We start from the raw sequence: 7,106 nt of genomic DNA, 5'->3' as shown, positions 1-7,106 counted from the left end.
GGCATTCTTGAGATCCAAAAAGTCTAAACCTTGTCTGTGGTATTCCGAGTAGGATCTGGGATGGGATGACTGTGACGAACTTTAAACTCGCGAGTGTTGGGCGCAGTGACAATGTGCAAAAGGATCAATGGATCTTATTCTGACATGATCGAGAACCGACAGATGATTAGTGATGAGCGGATGATTTGTATGCTTTTTGGCATTGTTTTTAGTATGTTTTTGATATGATCTAGTTAGTTTTTAGTATATTTTTATTAGTTTTTAGTTAAAATTCACTTTTCTGGACTTTACTATGAGTTTGTGTGTTTTTCTGTGATTTCAGGTATTTTCTGGCTGAAATTGAGGGACCTGAGCAAAAATCTGATCCAGAGACCAAAAAGGACTGCAGATGCTGTTGGATTCTGACCTCCCTGCACTCGAAGCGGATTTTCTGGAGCTACAGAAGCCCAATTGGCGCGCTCTCAACGGCGTTGGAAAGTAGACATCCTGGGCTTTCCAGAAATATATGATAGTCCATACTTTGCCCAAGATTTGATGGCCCAAACCGGCGTTCAAAGTCACCTCAAGAAATCCCAGCGTTAAACGCTGGAACTGGCACCCAAATGGGAGTTAAACGCCCAAACTGGCACCAAAGCTGGCGTTTAACTCCAAGAAGAGTCTCTACACGAAATTTGCTTCATTGCTCAGCCCAAGCACACACCAAGTGGGCCCGGAAGAGGATTTTTATGTCATTTACTCATTTCTGTACACCTTAGGCTACTAGTTTTCTATAAGTAGGACCTTTTACTATTGTATTTATCATCTGGGGATTATTTTAGATCCTTTGATCACTTTGGGGAGGCTGGCCTCACGGCCATGCCTAGACCTTGTTCTTATGTATTTTCAACGGTGGAGTTTCTACACACCATAGATTAAGGTGTGGAGCTCTGCTGTACCTCGAGTATTAATGCAATTACTATAGTTCTTCTATTCAATTCCGCTTGTTCTTTTACCAAGATATCACTTGTTCTTCAACTTGATGAAGGTGATGATTGACACTCATCATCATTCTCACCTATGAACAAGGTGACTGACAACCACTCTTGTTCTACAAGCATTTGAGGCTTAGTGAATATCTCTTGGATTTCTGATTGCACGATGCATGGTTGATCGCCTGACAACCGAGTGCTCGCCTGACAAACGAGCCAGCCATTCTGTGAGATCAGAGTCTTCGTGGTATAGGCAAGAACTGATGGCAGCATTCAAGAGAATCCGGAAGGTCTAACCTTGTCTGTGGTATTCTGAGTAGGATTCAATGATTGAATGACTGTGACGTGCTTCAAACCTGTAACCTACTGGGCGTTAGTGACAGACGCAAAAGAGTTATTCTATTCCGGTAGGGGAGGGAACCACACCGGTGATTGGCAGCACTGTGACAGAGTGTATGCATTAGCTTTCACTGCGAGGATGGGAGGTAGCTGCTGACAACAGTGAGACCCTACACGAGCTTGCCATGGAAAGGAGTAAGAAAGGATTGGATGAAGGCAGTAGGAAAGCAGAGAGACGGAAGGGAAGGCATCTTCATGCGTTTATCTGAAGTTCCTACCAATGAATTACATAAGTATCTCTATCCTTATCTTTTATGTTATTTTCGTTCATCACCATATACATCTAAGTTTGCCTGACTAAGATTTATAAGATGACCATAGCTTGCTTCAATGCTAACAATCTCCGTGGGATCGACCCTTACTCACGTAAGGTTTATTACTTGGACGACCCAGTGCACTTGCTGGTTAGTTGTGCGAAGTTGTGTAATGCCACGGTATTGAGCCACCAAGTTCTTGGAGCCATTACCGGGGATTATTTGAGTTGTGAAAAAGTATTGTTCACAATTTCGCGCACCAATTAGCTATGCGAGAAACCGTAGAGGACCATTTTCACTGAGAGGATGGATGGTAGCCATTGACGACGGTGATCCACCTACATACAGCTTGCCATGGAAAGGAGTATGAATGATTGGATGAAGGCAATAGGAAAGCACAGGCTCAAAGGGAACAAAGCATCTTCATACGCTTATCTGAAATTCCCACCAATGAATTGCCTAAGTATTTCTATCCTATTTTTTATGTTCTATTTCGTTATTTTAATTATTAAAATCCCATAACCATTTTTATCCACGTACTGAGATTTTCAAGGTGACCATAGCTTGCTTCAAGCCAACAATCTCTGTGGGATCGACCCTTACTCACGTAAGGTATTACTTGGACGACCCAGTGCACTTGCTGGTCAGCTGCACGAAGTTATGTATCACGATTTCATGTACCAGGTGCCGAAGGATCCGAAACTCTTATCCGAGGTAACTGTGAAATGGCTGGTCAAACTTTAAATGCTTTATTTGATTCGAGAGCAACGCATTCATTCATTGCATTCGAAAAAGCTAGTGAGCTAGGATTGAAGATTGTAGTTTTAGGTTATGACCTAAAAGTGTATAATGCCACTCATGAAGCCATGATAACTAGGCTAGGATGCCCGTAAGTTGCATTTTGGGTCAAGCAACGTGACTTTGTCCATAATTTTATCTGCTTACCGATTATCAGTCTTGATCTTATCTTGGGATTGGACTGGTTATCGGATAACCATGTCCTACTTGATTGTTCTGCGAAATCGGTGTACTTTATGCCAGAAAATACAGAAGGACTGGTTGTATTGAATAGTTATTACTTGAATTTGATGATGGTGAATTGTTCGGGAACCGAATGTCAGGGTATCTTATTGTTAACCGCGGGTGTTTTGGGTGATGATCAAAGATTGGAACATATTCCAGTTGTGTGTGAGTTTCCGGAGGTGTTTCCCGAAGATATTGATGAGTTTCCACCTAACCGAGAGGTTGAGTTTGCTATTGAGTTTGTGCCTAGGACTGGACCAATCTTGAGTGCTCCTTATAGGATGTCACCACTGGAAATGGCCGAGTTAAAATCTCAGTTAGAGAATTTTTTGCGTAAGAACTTTATCCGACCAAGTGTTTCTCCGTGGGGTGCGCCAGTATTACTGGTAAAGAAGAAGGACGGAAGTATGCGGCTCTGTGTGGATTACAGGCAGCTGAATAAGGTTACAATAAAGAATAAGTGCCCATTGCCAAGAATTGATAATCTCATGGATTAGTTACAAGGAGCTGGGATTTTCTCCAAGATCGATTTGCGATCTGGTTATCACCAGATAAAGGTGAGGGGTGAGGACATCCCTAAGACCGCTTTCAGGACTCGTTATGGTCATTATGAGTACATTGTAAGGTCTTTTAGGTTAACAAACACTCTTGCAGTGTTTATGGATTATATGAACAGAGTGTTCCGTTCGTTTATGGATAAATTTATTGTTGTCTTTATTGATGACATACTGATCTATTCCAAGACTGAAGCAGAGCATGCAGAACACTTGAGGACCGTGTTGTAGATACTGAAGGAAAAGAAACTCTATGCGAAACTGTCTAAATGTGAATTCTGGAAGAAGAAGGTGAAGTTTCTGGGCCATGTGGTGAGTAAACAAGGGATAGCTGTAGACCCATCTAAGGTGGAGGCGGTGATGAATTGGGGACGGCCAACCTCTGTAACTGAGATAAGGAGTTTTCTGGGCTTAGCTGGCTATTACCGAAGATTCATCAAAGGCTTTTCGCAAATAGCCTTGCCATTGACAAAGTTAACCCGCAAGGATGTACCATTTGTTTGGACTCCTGAGTGCAAGGAGAGTTTTCAGGCGTTGAAACAAAAGTTGACCACTGCGTATGTGTTGGTGTTACCTGAGCCAAATGAATCATTTGAGGTATACTGTGATGCCTCACTGAAGGGTCTAGGGTGCATGTTGATGCAGCATCATAATGTGGTGGCGTATGCCTCACGTCAGTTGAGACCTCATAAAGTTAACTACCCTACTCACGATTTGGAGCTTGCTGCGGTTGTATTTGTGCTAAAGGTGTGGAGGCATTACCTTTATGGGGTTAAGTTCCAAGTTTTCTCTAAAGTTTCGGTTGAGCTCACCCCCGTGAATATACACCAGTGAGGGTGTTGGATATGGATTATGAGTATGATCATGATGATGATCGAGAATAACTCGAATTGGGGATGCACGACAGAGGGACAGTCCAATGGTTATCTACCAGGACTTGTCGAGTTGGCTATATAACTGACAGATGATATCATCAGCCATTAGGACAAGCATACATCATATGCATATTATGTGAATTGTTTGAGATTGCCTAATTAACTGCATATTACTTGCTAATTGTCTAAATGCCTTATCTGTTCCTATTTGTATATCTCTCGTTTGATATAAATGTGTTTAACATATTATACTCTTGTTGGTGGTTGGGAGGTCTGAAGGAATCGAAAAAGGAAGTATTAGTTAGACTGAAGAATCCTTAGTCAGTTGCCATTTATGGTTTAGCATGTTTATAAGCTTTGAATTATCTGTTGAAAGTTCTAGGATTGCCTTTGGCTTTCCCAGGACATTACATGTTAGATATGTGGGCACCGTTACCATACTGAGAACCTCCGGTTCTCACCCATGCGGATTTTGTGGTTTTCAGATGTAGGACGTGAGGCTTCTCACTGAAGCATGCTGGAGACTTCTGGATTAGCGAAGATCCTTTGTTCTCGGGACTCTATTTTGGTTTATATGTTTTGCTTAGATACTTTTATCTCCACTAAATAATACAAACTGTGATTACTCCTCTTATAGGAGATTTTGGAGAATAGGTTTTCTGTATTTATGTCCCTTTGGGTTTACTTAGGGTTTCTTATTTTAATTACATGTATATATTGCTATGCTCGGACCGGTTATCTTCGCAACCGGATGTTGAGTTTTGATATTCCTATTTTTGGCACTCTTTTATATATATATCCAATCTCGCTTTAGCTTATTCCTTTATTCGTTATATTTTCGATTGGAGTGTTGCGCTTTCGAGTTACGATTTTGTTGTACCCTTTTTCTTCAAAGGCTCCTAGTTATAATCAATTTTCACACTACTATACATACTAAATTTTATTTTTAGAGGTCATAATACCTTGCCATCTCTGAATTATGACTTAAGCATAGGACTCTGTATGGTAGGGTGTTACACGTTTCCAATGCGTATTCATTTACGGTTTATGTAACTACTATACTCCAAATTTTATGTTGATGAGCGGATAATTTATACGCTTTTTTGGCATTGTTTTATGTAGTTTTAATATAATCTAGTTACTTTTAGGGATGTTTTCATTAGTTTTTATGCTAAATTCACATTTCTGGAGTTTACTATGAGTTTGTGTGTTTTTCTGTGATTTCAGGTATTTTCTGGCTGAAATTGAGGGACCTGAGCAAAACTCTGATAGGAGGCTGACAAAGGACTGCTGATGCTGTAGGAATCTGACCTCCCTGCACTTGAAATGGATTTTCTGAAGTTATAGAATTCCAAATGGCGCACTCTTAATGGTGTTGGAAAGTAGACATCCAGAGCTTTCCAGCAATATATAATAGTTCATACTTTATTCGTGATTTGACGACATAAACTGGCGCTCAACGCCAGTTCCATGTTGCTGTCTGGAGTCAAACACCAGAAACACGCCACGAACCGGAGTTGAACGCCCAAAACACGTTACAACTTGGCGTTTAACTCCAAGAGAAGTCTCAGCTCGTGGATAGATCAAGCTCAACCCAAACATACACCAAGTGGGCCCCGGAAGTGGATTTATGCATCAATTACTTACTCTTGTAAACCCTAGTAGCTAGTCTAGTATAAATAGGATAATTTACTAGTGTATTAGACATCTTTGGTCTCAGTTTTATCTTATTATTCATCTAAGGAGACTATTGATCACGTTATGGGGGCTGGCCATTCGGCCATGCCTGGACCTTTCACTTATGTATTTTCAACGATGGAGTTTCTACACACCATAGATTAAGGGTGTGGAGCTCTGCTGTACCTCAAGTTTCAATGCAATTACTAGTATTTTCTATCCAATTTGATTTATTCCTGTTCTAAGATATTCGTTGCACTTCAACTTGATGAATGTGATGATCCGTGACACTCATCATCATTCTCACCTATGAACGCGCGTGACTGACAACCACTTCCGTTCTACCTTAGGCCGGGTGCATATCTCTTGGATTCCTTAATCAGAATCTTTGTGGTATAAGCTAGAATTGATGGCGGCATTCATGGGAATCCGGAAATCTAACCTTGTCTGTGGTATTTCGAGTAGGATTCCGGGATTGAATGACTGTGACGAGGTTCAAACTCCTGAAGGCTGGGCGTTAGTGACAGACGCAAAAGAATCAGGGGATTCTACTCTAGCCTGATTGAGAACCGACAGATGATTAGCCGTGCTGTGACAGAGCATTTGGACCATTTTCACTGAGGGGATGGGATGTAGCCATTGACAACGGTGATGCCCTACATAAAGCTTGCCATAGAAGGGAGTGATAAAATTGGATGAAAGCAGTAGGAAAGCAGAGATTCAACAGGGACAAGCATCTCCATACGCTTATCTGAAATTCTCACCATTAATTTACATAAGTATTTCTATCCTATTTTATTTATCTTTTAATTATCTAATCCAATCATTTTTGAATCCGCCTGACTGGGATTCACAAGATGACCATAGCTTGCTTCATACCAACAATCTCTGTGGGATCGACCCTTACTCACGTAAGGTATTACTTGGACGACCTAGTACACTTGCTGGTTAGTTGTGCGAAGTTGTGAAGTTATGTTTGGACCATGGTATTGCGCACCAGGTTTTGGCGCCATCACCAGGGACAATCAATTTCGAACAACAATTTAAGCATGAGTAACAATTTCGCTCACTGATGAGCGGATAATTTATACGCTTTTTGGCATTGTTTTTAGTATGATCTAGTTAGTTTTTAGTTAAAATTCACTTTTCTGGACTTTACTATGAGTTTGTGTGTTTTTCTGTGATTTCAGGTATTTTTTGGCTGAAATTGAGGGACCTGAGCAAAAATCTGATCCAGAGACTGAAAAGGACTGCAGATGCTGTTGGATTCTGACCTCCCTACACTCGAAGTAGATTTTCTGGAGCTACAGAAGCCCAATTGGCGCGCTCTCAACGGCGTTGGAAAGTAGACATCCT

This window comes from Arachis stenosperma, chromosome 3 (genome assembly GCF_014773155.1).
Source record: "Arachis stenosperma cultivar V10309 chromosome 3, arast.V10309.gnm1.PFL2, whole genome shotgun sequence".
Lineage (NCBI taxonomy): Eukaryota > Viridiplantae > Streptophyta > Magnoliopsida > Fabales > Fabaceae > Arachis > Arachis stenosperma.
The sequence above is the reverse complement of the archived record's forward strand: the minus strand, read 5'-3'. Positions refer to the sequence as shown.